This window comes from Nilaparvata lugens, chromosome 1 (genome assembly GCF_014356525.2).
Source record: "Nilaparvata lugens isolate BPH chromosome 1, ASM1435652v1, whole genome shotgun sequence".
NCBI lineage: Eukaryota > Metazoa > Arthropoda > Insecta > Hemiptera > Delphacidae > Nilaparvata > Nilaparvata lugens.
In genome coordinates this window covers 9,345,870-9,362,850 of record NC_052504.1, presented here as the reverse complement: position 1 = coordinate 9,362,850, position 16,981 = coordinate 9,345,870, and the positions used below count along the sequence as shown (strand labels likewise).

The following is a 16,981-nucleotide window of genomic DNA, read 5'->3' as shown; positions in this document are numbered from 1 at the left end:
AATGCATTTTCAAGTGTAATAATAATTTGTTTCATTTTTCTGATCAACCGAGATACATAATTTTTAGTATAATGTATATTTGGACTGTAAATTTTTGTGATCTTTATAAAAGTGTTTTCATAACCTCATTTGGACTATTTTTATCAAAATTAGGGAGAGGAACAGTTTTGGGTTTATCCTGTTGATTCTCCTCCAATCATTAATTTGATGTTGTGATTTAGGAATGTGATAAATGTAAATGTAAAATAATCAATTATATATATTTTTTTCAAATAATCTCATCTGAAAATTTTTCCGTTTCTTGAAAATCCAACTCTAATACCAGTTTATTCCCTTTTCACCAAGTAAAAATGTTGTATACAAGTGAGGCGTTAATATAAGTCAGGGAATGAATCCTGCTGGGAATCCTATCGTAACACATGCATAGGCTATTATAATAAAAATAGGGTATTTTATCAAGATAAAATTTTACTAATTTAGGATAATTCACTAATATAGGATTCTTAATAAGATAGGCTAATTTACTAAGACAGAATTTGAGAAACAGACAAAATAAATAATGATCTACAAAATAGTAGAGGAACCACCTAAGCGCACCTAAGAGAGGTTGACGATTCATCACTTTGATAAATGTTTTTTTTCTCAATATTTCATTATAACAATATTTCTTCAATTTTCTTAAAAATTCAAAATTCAATCTTCTTCTTACAGCTCAATCTTTGATTGGTTGGCAGCCTTCCATCTAAATCTGTCCATTGCTACTCTCTTCCATTGTACATAGCTCATTCAAATCTTATTGAATTCAATTCTGGATTCGTTTAAAACACTTCGATGAGAATAGCACTAACGCAATTGAAAACTATTTCCATTCAGAACAGAATCAAGGAAACAAAAATAATATGTTGACTTTGAATGAAAAAGACTAAGAAATTGTCAAAAAACCACAGATTTATTGATACTTGGAAAGACCGGTAAAAGTATCAATAAATCTGTGGTATTCTTGACGATTTCTTAGTCTTTTTCATTAAATATGAATAATTACCACAATATCAACTTATCAACTACACAAAAAAAATATGTTGACTGATCACATTTACTTCGTGGGAGCAAACCGTTAATTGATTTTCATTGTATAAAGCACTTGCATAACCAGTAACCGGTATCAATTTGCCCTACTTTTGATAGATAAGTTCCATGCAACTATGAACTTTTTACTTCAAACGCTACAATTTGATGGATGTCACATTGTCACGAAATAACGTACAACCAATAAACACCGTATTGTCACAATATTGTGGCACAGTGTTCATGTTGATAAGAAAGCATGCTTACAACCCTTGCTACCCACATAAGCTGTAATATGTGTATGATAAGAGCTTTGTAGTGGTCGATCAATAGCGGAGTACCACTGTATTTTTCAGACAAAAAACTAGGATTTCAGAGTTGAAATTTTTTTAGGAATGAGTAATTTTTAATCTAAAATAATTTGGAGGTTCAGCATGATCATGTTCATTGTGAGAATTTGAATTTTGAATTTTAGATTTTGAAATTTTTGTAGGAATGAGTAATTATTTTGAATTTGAAATAGTTTGAGGTTCAGCTGTCTGTGATCATATTTATTGAATATGTATTGAGTATATTGAATATTAATGAATAGTATTGAATATTTTTGAATATTATTGAAAATTATTGAATATTATTGAATATTTCTTGAGTGATTTGGAGTTAAGCGGCTGAGAGGCGCCTCTCAATGAATAAGCGCCACTGATCCTTTAATGGCCAGCCCATAAAGAAGCGCCACTCGGAATTAATGGCTTGAAACGAAAGATCTGTTGTCTGAAACGCCAATTTAATTAGTACCAATGAAGCTCAACCTTATCCGTCCACTGGACTACCGATCATCTTCAATTTTCCTTTCACCAATCAGAATCAATTTAAACTTTTAACCAATCGTGATCATACCTGCATGTTGTTTATGAATGGAGTTTGCGAGAATAATCCTATTATATTAAGCGAGTAATTTCTGTATTTATATATCTGGTTATTTATTAATAAAATAAAATCAATCTTATAGCACCCTTTATTCTTTAAAAAACATTAAAATAGTTGAACAACTAGTTTCGGTTTACACCATCTTCAGGTTCTCAAGAAGATGGTGTAAACCGAAACTAGTTGTTCAACTATTTTAATGTTTTTTTAAGAATAAAGGGTGCTATAAAATTCATTTTGTTTTATTAATTTAAAAGCAGCCCATGTCAATAAGTGTTTTTTAAACTGGTTATTTATGTTTAACGGATCTCGAAAACGGCTCTAACGATTTTCACGAAATATGGAACAGAGTAGGTTTATGATATAAAGATTCGATTGCACTAGGTCTCATCCTTGGGAAAACTCGCTGAATGACATTAAAAGGATAATTCATCCTTGGCTGAAACAGCTGTGGATAGTAAAAAAGTGAGTGAGCTAGTATGTGAAAAATCACAATATCACATTCCCGAAATTCATTACATGACGTATAGCCAGCTGTGAAATATGAACACAATCATTTTAGAGAATTGTGTTCTGTTTATCAATAAATAAAAATAACGAGCGATGCTCTGTGCCCCGATATGAATTTATATGTATATTAATTGAATATAAATTGATATTTTATATGAATTGATAAAATAGAGGGAAATATCAATGTTTCTCCTATCTGTAGTAATTGAAAATTGAAAATCATGGTATAAAGTTGATATTTTATCTGAATTGTATCAATGGTGATATGAGTGTGATATTTTTTTTTAACCATCAAAATTTAAAATTCTTAGTTTCGTTGTTTTTTTAGTGAAAATGGACTAAATTTTAGAAAAGTGAAATCATAACCCTATTCGGACATTTAAAATGTTATCTAAATTTAGGAGAGAATAGTACAAGGAGTATCCTTAGTTTTCTCTCCCAATCAGTGCTACTTTGTAAAAATTATAAATAAATGAATAAATAAATAAAATAAATGAATAAATAAATAAAATAAATGAATAAATTGATAAAATAGAGGGAAATATCAATGTTTCTCCTATCTGTAGTAAGTAAAAGTTGGAAATCATGAGATAAAGTTGATACCAATTTCATGGACAAAAGTCAATTATTATTTATTCATACATTGAATATCATTCTCAACAATAAAAGACTGGAAAATAAAGAACAGGCTTGAAGCCCAAATCGGTTTCTCTCCCAAATTTGGATAGAAATTGTCCAAAAATAGGTTATATATATCACTTCATAAGTTTCGATCAATAAAAAAAAAATCGTATGGCTTTTGTTGGTGGGGAGTCCCTTTCGGGAAGGTCCCACCGCCTGAATATATAATTTAAGCCGTCAATGGGCCTTACGACTGTCATACTTCAGCCGGGACCGACAGTTTTAATGTGCCCATCCGATAACACGGGAGTGATCTGTTAAAATTATTATTATTTAGCGTATGGCTTTCAAGACGTATCAATCAGTATCCATTCCATTTTCAGGATCATCATTGGAATAATCCCTTGTCATATATCCAGTCCGTTTAAGTAAGCTATTGACTCTGGAGTTGCCATCAAGAATCTTCTTCTGTTCCTTCTCTGAAGGCTGTGATTGCACACTCTTTCACTATATGGTCCAATTGTTGTTTTTTCCCCACATTCACAGGAGGGCGATGGTATTTTGCCCCATTTATACAACAAGTCACCACTTGGTTCTAATTCTGTTTAGAGTCGACCAAGCTTTCCTTGGTAAGCCAAAACCTGGTGGCTTTTGGGAGAACCATGGGATTTGATCTCGCTGCTCATAGTCCATTCCTGCTGCCATGCACTAAGCAAATTGAAGTTCTGTTCTGTAGCAGTATCGATTGCAGTTTTTGTTGGTGGCTTCTTGATCGCAAGCGGGTTTTATTTGCATTTTCAATATCCTCATGTATTCTCAGGTCTGGGTTATTTGAAATTTTTCAAATTCTCTGATGAGAGCATTTTTACGACGCAGGTTTGGTGGTGGTATGTGGCTTAGAACTGGAAGCCATTCAGTAGGTGTTGATTTGATGACTCCACTAATCATTCTCATTGTATTGTTGAGTTGGGCATCTATTCTGTGTGTGTGAGGACTGTTTAGCCACACAGGTGCACAATATTCAGCAGCAGAAAATACAAGACTCAGAGCTGTTGAGCGCAGGGTTGAAGCTGAAGCCCCCCAGCTAGTTCACAAAGCTTTTGAACAACATTATTCCTGGTCCTCAACTTTTCCGCTGTTTTTGTTAAGTGGGCTTTGAAGGAGAGAGTTCTATCGAGTGTTACGCCGAGGTATTTAGGAGTGCTGTTATGGAGGAGCAAAGTGTTCTCAAATTGAATTTTGAGTTCTTTCTTGGCAAGTTTGTTGTTTAGGTGGAAGCATGAAACCTCTGTCTTGCTGGCGTTTGGCTTCAAGCGCCATTGTCGAAAATATCTTCCAAGTTTTTCCAGATCTTGAGTTAAGACTTCCTCTGCTTCTTCAAATGATTTAGACCCAGTTGCTAGTACCCAATCATCAGCATAGCCAAACTTTTTAGACTGAGTCTCTGGCAAGTCAGCAATGTAAAGACTGAAGAGCAAAGGTGCAAGGACTGAGCCTTGTGGCAGGCCATTTTTCAGTTTTCTTTGTGTACTCTTGTTGGCACCCATGATGACTTGGAATGTACGATCACTCAGCATGTTGTTTAGAAGACGAGCTGTCAGTTTACATGGGATTACCTGAAGAAACTTATATATCATACCCTCCCTCCAAACTGTGTCATAGGCTGCAGACAAGTCGATGAAAGCAGCGGAGGTTTTAAGCCTCTCCTGGAATCCTCTGTTAAAAAAACTTTTGGTAATGAGAGGGGTTCGAACCCGGGATCTCTATGCTGCTACGCAAGCACTCTATCCACTCTATGGAGTGATCCATGGTCATTTGATCAATATTATTCGTATTAAGGACACAAAAAACAAGTCAGAGGGTTCAGAGAATACATCTCCCTATTTTTATTAAGGACACAAAAAACAAGTCAGAGGATTGAGAGAATCGGAACATTTTTGATCTTGAGGTAGCTAAGTTTCCCGTGAAACGCCGTTTAGTTCTAGAACGCCGTTCAAGTTCAGGAACGATAGTTTAAAATGGATTCGACGTAACCTTGGCTTCTGTTCTGTAAGTTTGTGGGCGATCACTGAATAGTAGTATCGAGGTTATTGCATCACTCCTACAGAGAAAGTACAATACACCTGGCCTTGTCTCCAGTCAATGTTATTGACCTTCCATGTGTTTTGCATAAGTCACTCGCATTAATGGATCAGCGATATGGGTGTGTTATCATCCTGCGCAACATTGGTCGTAGTTTTTCAAGGTTTACGATTTTTGCGATGGATTGTAATGCCTTCAAGATATTTGCGATGCCGATTCTGTTACAAGAGTGAAACATATTTATGTATCAATGGGTGAATAAGTCATAGAACTACATAAGGCTTCATCTTAGCTACATAAATTTGGCTTGGTACAGTATATAGCCTAACCCAGCACATTAGGATCAGGATCAATGTAGCCTAACCTAACACATTAGGATCAGGATCAATGTAGCCTAACCCAGCACATTAGGATCAGGATCAATGTAGCCTAACCTAACACATTAGGATCAGGATCGATGTAGCCTAACCCAGCACATTAGGATAAGGATCAATGTAGCCTAACCTAACACATTAGGATAAGGATCAATGTAGCCTAACCTAACACATTAGGATAAGGATCGATGTAGCCTAACCTAACACATTAGGATAAGGATCGATTCTAGATCTGAATATGGAGTAGAGAGTAACTAATCTATGAAAAGATAGATTTCAGAAAAAATCACTATATTTTATTGGAAATATTTTGTAATGCATATTTTTTTCAGTCATAGAACTACATAAAGGCTTCATCTTAGCTACATAAATTTGGCTTGGTACAGTATATAGCCTAACCCAGCACATTAGGATCAGGATCGATGTAGCCTAACCCAGCTCATTAGGATAAGGATCAATGTAGCCTAAACTAACACATTAGGATAAGGATCGAATATGGATTGAATAAGGATTAAATAAGGATTGAATAAGGATTGAATAAGGATTGAATATGGAGTAGAGAGAAACTAATCTATGAAAAGATAGATTTCAGTAAAAATCACTATATTTTATTGGAAATATTTTGTAATGCATATTCTTTTCAGTTATAGAAATACCAGGAACGAACCATATTAAGATTCATGGTATAAGATCAGCATCTGATTAGCATTGATTCGCTATCCTCCTTTATCTTTAGAAAAAGCAGATAGCTTTATCCTTTTCAAGTTCCGCATCATTGTAAATTCGTTTGTAGGCTACGGAGGAATATAATGAACTGCCACAATATTCTATCTCGGATTCTCGATTGAGGAAATTTGTTATTGAATCATACATAAATATTTTGTCTTGAGGTATTACTAGGGGTATTCACAATGTTGTTTTAGCCAGCTAAAGTGCCATTTGCTAACTCTGGATTGTGAACGCCCCATCTAGAAGCAACTGCTATAAGCTAACAGCAATAGCGATACAAGCTGATAATTTATGTAACTCAGAGATTATAACCTCACTTTTGCTACCAAATATGACCGCCGTTTTAACAGAGTTAGCTAGAGTTAGTGAACTCAAACCTGCGCTATCTGCTATCTCGTCTGCTGATTTTTTTCTAACGTACCACTATAGCATTAAGTTAACACAGACTTAGCAAATAGCAGGAGTTAGCGAATAGCTCGACTTAGCCAGTTAACACCAGCATTGTGAATACCCCTAAAATAAAAAATCATAACCTATTTTCAGACTATTTCTTTCAGAATATGGGTAAAGGAACAGTTTTGGTCTTCAAGCCTCTTGTTCCTTTCCCAATCATTTATAATGAGTTGAAAATAATATTGTATCTATGAATGTACGAATAAATAGATAAATAAATATTATTAACAAGGATCAATAATTAATATAATATCAGATATACTGGATGACTTGGAATATTCTATTATACAAGATGGTTTCAATCAGAGCTATCTAAAGTTGATGGAAAAAGAAACTTGGCACCATTGCGTCATATCACGTCTATTATCTTCTCTACTACTGATTTCTAGTTCAACTACTGACTTCTAGTTCATCTACTGACTTCACTACTGACTACTCATCATCTACTGACTTCACTACTGACTACTCGTCATCTACTGACTTCATAACGTAAATCTCACGTTAGTTGAGTGTAACCAACGACATTCTAGTTATGAGATGAAAATTTAAAAAGCAAGAATTCCATATTTTCACTGCAGCATTCACTTTACAGCCTGGCAGAGCTGTCGATCCTCTCTCGCTTGAGGAAGAGCAGCAACATCTCCTCTTTCATATTTCTGTCATTCATAACCAATTGATTCTGCTCACTTCACGCCCTATACAACTCATTTAATTCTTCTCCCAGTCTCTCAACGAGGTCTGCTGGTGCTACTGCTAGGCTCCAGCCCTATCTCAACCAACCAGTGCAACCCAACTAGCTTCTAACCTCTTCGATATATATCTTCAACATGTCTTATTAGCGTTTATATATAACTTTGAAATTATATCTTGTTACGTCTTACTGGCATTTAGTAGTGCACCTTGCTACTACCTTCACTTTGGGAATACCTCAACTTTCTGTACAGTTTGTTGTGAAGGTGATGATGTGGTTGATATCCATATTTATCTATTTATTTATTTATTTATTTATTTATTTATTTATACATTGATACATACAATATCATTCTCAACTATGAATGATTGGGAAAGGAACAACATGCTCGAAGCCCAAAACTGTTCCTTTCCCAAACTTTGATAGAAATTGTCCAAATTATGTTACGTTTATCACTTCATGAGTTTTGTCCAATTTTGAGTCCAAAATATATTATGTGAACTAGGAATTTGAAATTTAGATAAGTTGAAAACCAAATAAAATAGAATTATTCCACTAAACTATAACTGATAACTGGAAAATACTTATTATTGAATGAAACCAACTTGGTATTGTCTAAACTACTAATTTGATTGAACAATCTGAGATAGTAAATGAAGATAATAAATTCGATACCAAATGAAGCTAATAAGCTTACTGAAATAAGTGTATATGCCTTTTATATATGAAGATTCAAACTGAAAATAAACTCACTTATACTGCGCCAACATGGGTACAGAGATGTTTGGGTTCAGAGATACGCACCTGGAACAAACAATATAAAACAATGAATATACAGAACACTACAACAAAAATTTCAATCTCATTGCAATAAGTATATCAGTGGATCCTTTGAGATCATTATTGAAAACTGTAGGATATATTCTTCATCGTAAATATTGTGAATATGTTGATGTTTGAGACCTAATAAATGAATATTATCTAAACGCGAATACATTAATATAATAAAAATACATGGATATAAATGGAAAAAAATTGGAAGTTGCATTTGTTCAAATGCTAATTAATGAATAATTATTATTAAACGAAAATCCCAATTAAATGCAGTAAATCATTTCCATCTAGCTGTTTACCCTGTTGTCAATATTCGCAGTAGCAGAAGTCTCCGGGGTGATTTATAGCATTTAATTGGGATTTTCGTTTAATAATAATTATTTAAACTCATTAAACATGATAAAGGATCAAATTGATAATATTTGCTAATATTTTATGGGTTTTTGAGGTGGAAATAAAGTTCATTTCTTATGCACTATCCATTATAAATAACAGGGCTACAAAAATATTCATGAAAGTGAGAAGAATAATATTCTCATTCTAATATTAACATGGATATAATTTTCATGGTAACTTGGTTCTTGAATCTAATACAACTGTTCTGTAAATTATAATTATTCGTTTTTGTTTCAGGTTTGTGCTCCAAATAGGCCTAAATCTACTCCCTACAATCAATATTCCAGAACTGGAAATCTTCTACTTGATACTTTGATACACTAACCAGGTGAGATCTATTAAAATGTTATTACTTATTTTATTTTACCAAGACCCGGATTCAAAGACAAATCTCATATAAACCCATAGATTCAATGTAAATTTAGATTTACTGCAAAATCCATCTGAATCGTCCATTCAATCTTCAAGTAGGCAAGCTATTGCCAAGCTCTTCAAGGAAAAGTGATAGCTAATAGGCTTGAAGCCTAGATAAAAGTGACAATCTAATTTTTATGAGCTGATGCTATGCTTATTATTTCTGTATCTCACTGTTTCTGTAAAAATTTATTATTTATCTATTATACAAAAATGACACTAATGTAATAATACAAATGGTAGACAAAATAATAAGATGTTTCTTGAGCTAATTTTCTTCTAAATTTGTAGGTGATGACACAGTCCAAGGTTGGAATTTCTCTTGTACAATTTTAGTCCAAAATAAAAGCTATAATAAGAATAGCATCAGCTGATGAAAATTTAAATACTCGTGTTCGTGGCGCATAAGTTTGAACGCATCTTTAGATCTTCACATGAGGTTGAATCTTTGACATCTGTGCGCTATGTGGCATTGATATAGAATGTACTCACTGAACACAAAGCAAGAGAAAACTATTATAAGACTGTTTTATTCTATGACAGAGCTCATAATTCATTAGTAGTCGACACTACTCAGTGCTGTGCCATTTTATAAGCCACAACTGCTCCTGAAAGATTTTTTGTCTAGTTTTTTTCTGTGTAGTCCATAGAATAGAGACAGAAGTCATAATGCTCAGCTCTCGGGCAGCTTTCAACTGCCGCTGGCGAGAAGTGTCAATTGTAGACTGTACAGTCATAGAATAAAACAACCTAAGTATAAGTTTTCTCTGGTACAGTACAGTGCTCCTTGTTGCTGCGAGGTGAGCAGAAAAAACGCGAGACTTTTCAGTTATCAAGGTCGGTTGTTGGCCCTGGGATATGGGAATCCTTTGCAGTACAGCATCTCTCATGGAATGTCTCTGTCATAGTAGATTTTCTAGGTTATATTACATTAGTTGCTATTGAATCTGAGTTGGTTGCAACTCTCACAGACGAGAAAGAGAGAGAAAAATGTGGATTGAGTTAGATTAGAGTTATCATATTGGAGTTATATTGGCGAGAAAGGAAGAGAAAAAATGTGGAGAAGTAAAAGAGATAGATAAGAGAATGTGGAGTGGAAAGAAAGAGAAAAAATGTGGATTGGGTTACATTGGATTTCTTCATTCATGTAGGTTAAAACAGAAGTGAAATAGAAATAGAGAAATAATTATGAGAAGATGAAGAGAGAAAGGAAGTAGTGAAAGAGAAACAACAAAGATGAAGAAGAGGGAATGAAAGAAGTGAGAGAGAAGAGTAATGAGGAGTAAGTAAATAGATGTGAGAATGAATTTAAATGGAAAAAGGAGAAGGTGAAGATAGAAAGGAGATACAATGGAGAAGTTTAGGTGAATGGAGCGAGGAATAGATGGGGTAAGAAAAAGTATAGGAGGAAGAAAAGAGGTATATACGAGAAGAAAATTCTAGGAGAATGAAATGACGGGACTTTATTTTCAAAAAAGGTCAACAAGGAACGTTTTAGAGGAACTATTTCATAAATAAATAATAAGTGAAGAGACTACATAATCATACGTAATCGAACGTATTAGAATAAATTATGGGACATGAAATGTAATGGAAGATATTATTCACAAGACGAGACTGACGGATGACGATACTTCGATTTTTAAAGAATGTCAATTTTTTCACACTGGTTATTGGAAAGAAATAACATCTTAAAAGTGGGATTTCAGAAAAATTGATGAGTAAAGAGACTACAGTATATTATTCACCGTGTTACTTGGTCATAAATAGCCTGTATTCAATTTTTTCAAGTTGAAATATTTTCCTCCATTTGAACGCAGCTAAAAGATTCAATTTCAAATCCCTCACAAGAGATACACATCTTCAAGGTCATTTGAACAATGCTTAAGCATTTTATGCCCTGCAAGTACATCAGTCTACTCCCTCAACAGCCTTCCAGTTAATTTTCGTTTTTCATACAGTTGAGGGGCCATCATACAGAATTGGTTGGCTATCATGGGGAGAAGCGCTCTTCAAATGCTTTACGAGGAGAACAGAGCCATTCAGGAACGACCAGACTGCCGGCTAACTACAGCTTACCTCCATAACCTGCAGTATTTACCTAATCAGCATTCGGACAGTTAAGGACGAGAACAAGAAGAAGGAGAAGAAGAAGAAGAAGAAAAGAAGAGGAGGAAGGAGTAGAAAAACAAGAGGTAGGAGATAGGAGGAGGAGGAGAAAAAAAAGAAGAAGGAGATGATGATGATGATGATGATGATGATGATGATGATGATGATGATGATGAGGAAGAAGTGGGTGAAGAAGAAATATGAGAAGAAGAGGAAGAGAGAGAAGGACAAGGAGAAGAAGAAAAAGGAGAAGAAGAAACGTAGGTGGAAGAGGGAGAATAATGTGAAGAAGGAGATAGGAAGGTGATGAAAATTGATGGAAACATGGTGAAGCATTAAGGATTTAGATGGAGAACAAGATGAAGAAGAAGGAACGTAGTTGAAAGAGTGGAATAATGTGAAAAACGAGATAGGGGAGTAAAGCTTGATGGAAAGATTGTGAAGAGGAGAAGGGGTAGAAGAAAGTGGGGATATGAGGGATACTGAGAGGATGATGAAAATGAAGGAAGTATTGTGAGGAATATTGTGAAGAAGAAGTGAGTGAGGGAGAAAGATGAGAAGAGGAAGGATAAGAAGGAGAAGAGGAGGGAGTGGAAGGAAAATAAGAGGAAAGAGAAGAAGAAGAAGAAAAGAAGAGGAGGAAGGAGTAGAAAAAACAAGAGGTTGGAGGTAGGAGGAGGAGGATAAGAAAAAGAAGAAGGAGATGATGATGATGATGATGATGAACATTATGATTGAGGAGGAGAAAGCAGAAGAATAAGGGAAAAAAAGGAATCACAAAAACAAATTCAAGAAAGATGAGAAGCACATGAGGGAACAAAGAAGAGAAGATAATTTGACAAAGAAGAGAAGCAATAATATTGAGGTTGAGGGTTCAAAAGGCTTGACAAAGGAATAGATTTTGTGCAAAAGTAAGGAATTGGAGAACAAGAGAATTGGAAAAAATAAATGATGGATGAAAGGACATGAAGACTGAAGAAAGGAGATAAGAAGAAAGGTATGATAAAGATGGAGAAACTATAGAGTACGATCAAGAGATGCTAAGATAATAAAACAATTGAAACACATTAAGAAGAATTCGGAAAGTCAAAGAGAAATATATAAACAGGAAGGAGGAAAGTCAAAGAGAAATATACTGTAGTGAGGTCCACGTTATAATGACAGTATTTGATCAACTTTGGTTTTGCTATCCTTTTCTATCATTCGACAAAGCCGGTGGTACTATCCTTTTCTAGGTCCACAACGATGCCAATTATGTTTTTGACAGTGTAGAAATATAATTAATTAATGCAGAGAATCGGTATCGCTATTCTTCTATCTTTATCCACTGCCATTATAACTTGGACCTCACTATATAAAAGAGGAAGGAGATTAGAAAAAAGATGTATTGTAAGTAAATGAATAAGTGAGAAGAGAATAAACGATTACAAGATAGTAAAATGAAAATATTGAGGATAAGGAATGCAGGGAGCGGAAAAAGAAGAAGAAAACACATATGGAAAGAAAAGGAGCAATGAAGCAACAAAGTCATTGAATTTTATGACTTGATGCTTATGACCGTGAGCCGAGCGATTTCATAATCGAATCAAAGTGCACTTCGTCAGCCCTTAGCCCACCCACCTCTCATATCTCCCTATGAGAGATCCCTCTCATATATATCTATATAAATCTCCCTCTCATATATCCCTAACAATGTTCAGTTTTTCAGCCGGAGATTGAAAAAGATAGGTTATGAGGCCATTGACATAATGAAGAAGCGGCTAACAAGAACACGACTTGGGGAGATTTAATGGTTGACGCTAGACTTGGCTACTAAAATAAACCGACAGGTTGTGGCTGTCGATCATTAACAATTAGAGGTAATATTGTGATTGCCAGTGGAGACGATGACTGCAGTCAATCACCGCAGTGCTCAGTCTTTCATGGAGAAGTCACCGCAGAATGATGTCATTTTATTCGAAGGAAACTCGAAAAAGGAAGCAAGGGATGAGAAATATTGGAGTTTGAAAGATTCTGAATTTCTTATTAAACCTTGCCTCCAGTTGGTATCCTTCAGTAGACTGTTATTGAATCATGAAAACACAAATTGAAATTTTCAACCACTTTTTAACCGTTTATATTAATCGAGCAATTTATGTATATCTGTTTATATTTTTATATCTGATTATCTAGTTGACAGTGTAGAAATACACTGTCAACTAGATAATCGGATATAAAAATATAATTCAACGGATCTCGAAAACAGCTCTAATGATCTCACGAAATTTGAAACATAGTAGGTTTAAGATATAAAAATTCGATTGCACTAGGTCTCATCCTTGGGGAAACTCGCTGAACGACATTAAAAGGATAATTCATCCTTGAATGAAACAGCAGAGACTTTCGTCGTCTGTGGATAGTAAAAAGTGAGCGAGTGATTCTGTGGAAAATCAAAATATCTCATCCCCGAAATTCATAAGCTGACGTATAGTCAGCTGTAAAATATAAGCACGATCATTTGAGAGAATTGTGTTCTGTCATGGCTTACTCTATCTATAGTAGGCATAGTTCCGTTATTTATTTTATTTTTTTATTTACAATGCAAATGACACTAATGTAATAACATTGAAAGATAAAATAATAGGTAGTCCTTGTGCTATTTTCTTCCAAATTTATAGGTGACAAGTCCAAGATAAGGTTAGAATTTCACATGTGAGATTTTTATGAAATTTTAGTCCAAAATAAACATGAAAACTATAAATTTTGAATTTAGATGACTTGAATTAATAAATTGATAAGTAATATTCCACTCAATTACCACTTGAAACTCAATGAATAACAATAAATAAATGAATAAATAAATAAAAATAACGAGTGAAGCTCGAAATTCATAAGCTGACGTATAGCCAGCTGTGAAATATGAACACGATCATTTTACCGAATTGTGTTCTGTTTATCAAAAAATAAAATATCGAGCGAAGCTCGGTGCCCCGATATTTATTATAAAATATTCATTATGGAAGAGTACCACAACATAACTGTAATGTTATTGAATAATAGTTCCTGAGACACTTTAAACCAGAGTTGTCAACAAAATGTTGTTCACAATAATACTTTTCTTCAAAAAAGTTGTCAATCTTTTGTTACTACAAATGATTAATATTCCCAATGTTAGTTTATCAGAGATTGACAATGGTGTAATAACCGAAACCGGTCTTTCTAATTATCAATAAATCAGTGGTTTTTTGACAATTCTTAGTCTTTTTCATTCGATATGAATAATTACCACAATATCAACTTCTCAACTACACAAAAAGTTGTCAATCGTTTCTTAAAAAGAAAAATTTGAATGTTAATCTAATTCTTTAGAAATTGACAACAATTTTTGCCGAAATTAGTTGAAATCTCAGTTGACAACTCTGCTTTAAACGTGGCTTGACTGAAACTAAGTATTTGATTTGATGATTTCAAATTAGTTTTGTAATATGAAACAGCTGTCGCTAGTACCGAGTAAAATAATACATTTCACTGCACCCAGAAGATACTGCCATCTGCCGGTTGAGCTTGGTATTGTACTGTCGACCAATCAGGAGAAAGATGAGAAGAGGAAGGAGAAGAAGGAGAAGAGGAGGGAGTGGAAGGAAAATAAGAGGAAAGAGAAGAAGAAGAAAAGAAGAGGAGGAAGGAGTAGAAAAACAAGAGGTAGGAGATAGGAGGAGGAGGAGAAAAAAAAGAAGAAGGAGATGATGATGATGATGAACATTATGATTGAGGAGGAGAAAGCAGAAGAATAAGGGAAAAAAGGAATCACAAAAACAAATTCAAGAAAGATGAGAAGCACATGAGGGAACAAAGAAGAGAAGATAATTTGACAAAGAAGAGAAGCAATAATATTGAGGTTGAGGGTTCAAAAGGCTTGACAAAGGAATAGATTTTGTGCAAAATTAAGGAATTGGAGGAGAAGAGAATTATTGGAGAAAATAAATGATGGATGGGAGGACAAGAGTTGAAAAAGGAAGGAGATGAGAAGAAAGGTATGATAAAGATGGATAAACGATAGAGTACGATCAAGAAATGCTAAGATAATAAAACAATTGTAACACATTAAGAAGAATTAGGAGAGAAAAAGAGAAATATATAAACAGGAAGGAGGAAAGTCAAAGAGAAATATACTATAGTGAGGTCCACGTTATAATGACAGTATTTGATCAACCTTGTTTTTGCTATCCTTTTCTATCATTCGACAAAGCCAGTGATACTATCCTTTTCTAGGTCCACAACGATGCCAATTATGTTTTTGACAGTGTAGAAATATAATTAATTAATGCAGCGAATCGGTATCGCTATTCTTCTATCTTTATCCACTGTCATTATAACGTTGTCCTCACTATATTAAAAGAGGAAGGAGATTAGAGAAAAGATGTTTTGTAAGTAAATGAATAAGTGAGTAGATAATTGAGAAGAGAATAAACTATTACAAGATAGTAAAATGAAAATATGGAGGATAAGGAATGCAGGGAGTGGAAAAACAAGAAGAAAACACATATGGAAAGAAAAGGAGCAATGAAGCAACAAAGTCATTGAATTTTATGACTTGATGCTTATGACCGTGAGCCGAGGGATTTCATAATCGAATCAAAGTGTACTCTTGGTCAGCCCACCCACCCACCTCTCATATCTCCCTAAGAGAGATCCCTCTCATATATATCTATATAAATCTCCCTCTCATATATCCCTAACAATGTTCACTTTTTCAGCCGGAGATTGAAAAAGATAGGTTATGAGGCCATTGACATAATGAAGAAGCGGCTAACAAGAACACGACTTGGGGAGATTTAATGGTTGACGCTAGACTTGGCTACTAAAATAAACCGACAGGTTGTGGCTGTCGATCATTAACAATTAGAGGTAATATTGTGATTGCCAGTGGAGACGATGTCTGCAGTCAATCACCGCAGTGCTCAGTCTTTCATGGAGAAGTCACCGCAGAATGATGTCATTTTATTCGAAGGAAACTCGAAAAAGGAAGCAAGGGATGAGAAATATTGGAGTTTGAAAGATTCTGAATTTCTTATTAAACCTTGCCTCTTGTTTGTATCCTTCCAGTAGACTGTTATTGATTTATAAAAACATAAATTCAAATTGTCAACCACTTTTTAACCGTTTATATTAATCGAGCAATTTATGTATATCTGTTTATATTTTTATATCCGATTATCTAGTTATTTATATTCAACGGATCTCGAAAACAGCTCTAATGATTCTCACGAAATTTGGAACATAGTAGGTTTAAGATATAAAAATTCGATTGCACTAGGTCTCATCCTTGGGAAAACTCGCTGAACGACATTGAAAGGATAATTCATCCTTGGCTGAAACAGCAGAGACTTTCGTCGTTGTGGATAGTAAAAAGTGATCGAGTGATTCTGTGGAAAATGAAAACATCTCATCCCCGAAATTCATAAGCTGACGTATAGTCAGCTGTAAAATATGAACACGATCATTTTAGAGAATTGTGTTCTGTTTATCAAAAAATAAAAATATCGAGCGAAGCTCGGTGCCCCGATATTTATTATAAAATATTCATTATGGAAGAGTACCACATCACTCACAACATAACTGTAATGTTATTGAATTAATAGTTCTTGAGACACTTTAAATCAGAGTTGTCAACAAAATGTTGTTCACAATAATACTTTTCTTCAAAAAAGTTTTCAATCTTTTGTTACTACAAATGATTAATAAATGACAAATAAACTAACATTCCCAATGTTAGTTTATCAGAGATTGACAATGGTGT

General features: G+C 34.3%; 2 protein-coding genes across 5 annotated transcripts in view; one reads left to right on the top strand and one right to left on the bottom strand.

The window, feature by feature from the left end:
- The window catches only part of LOC111056244 (autophagy-related protein 16-1), a 581,037-nt gene that overhangs the window by 250,585 nt on the left and 313,471 nt on the right, over positions 1 to 16,981 (bottom strand). The window lies entirely within an intron of this gene.
- The window catches only part of LOC111047530, a 188,590-nt gene that overhangs the window by 6,710 nt on the left and 164,899 nt on the right, over positions 1 to 16,981 (top strand). The window contains exon 1 of one of the 2 annotated variants that reach the window (XM_039429684.1): positions 8,929 to 9,007. The exons of the other annotated variant lie outside the window; for it this stretch is intronic. The gene's annotated coding sequence lies outside the window, so the exon portion shown is untranslated. Of the gene's footprint in view, positions 1 to 8,928; positions 9,008 to 16,981 lie in introns of those variants that run through there. 2 annotated transcript variants of the gene reach the window in all.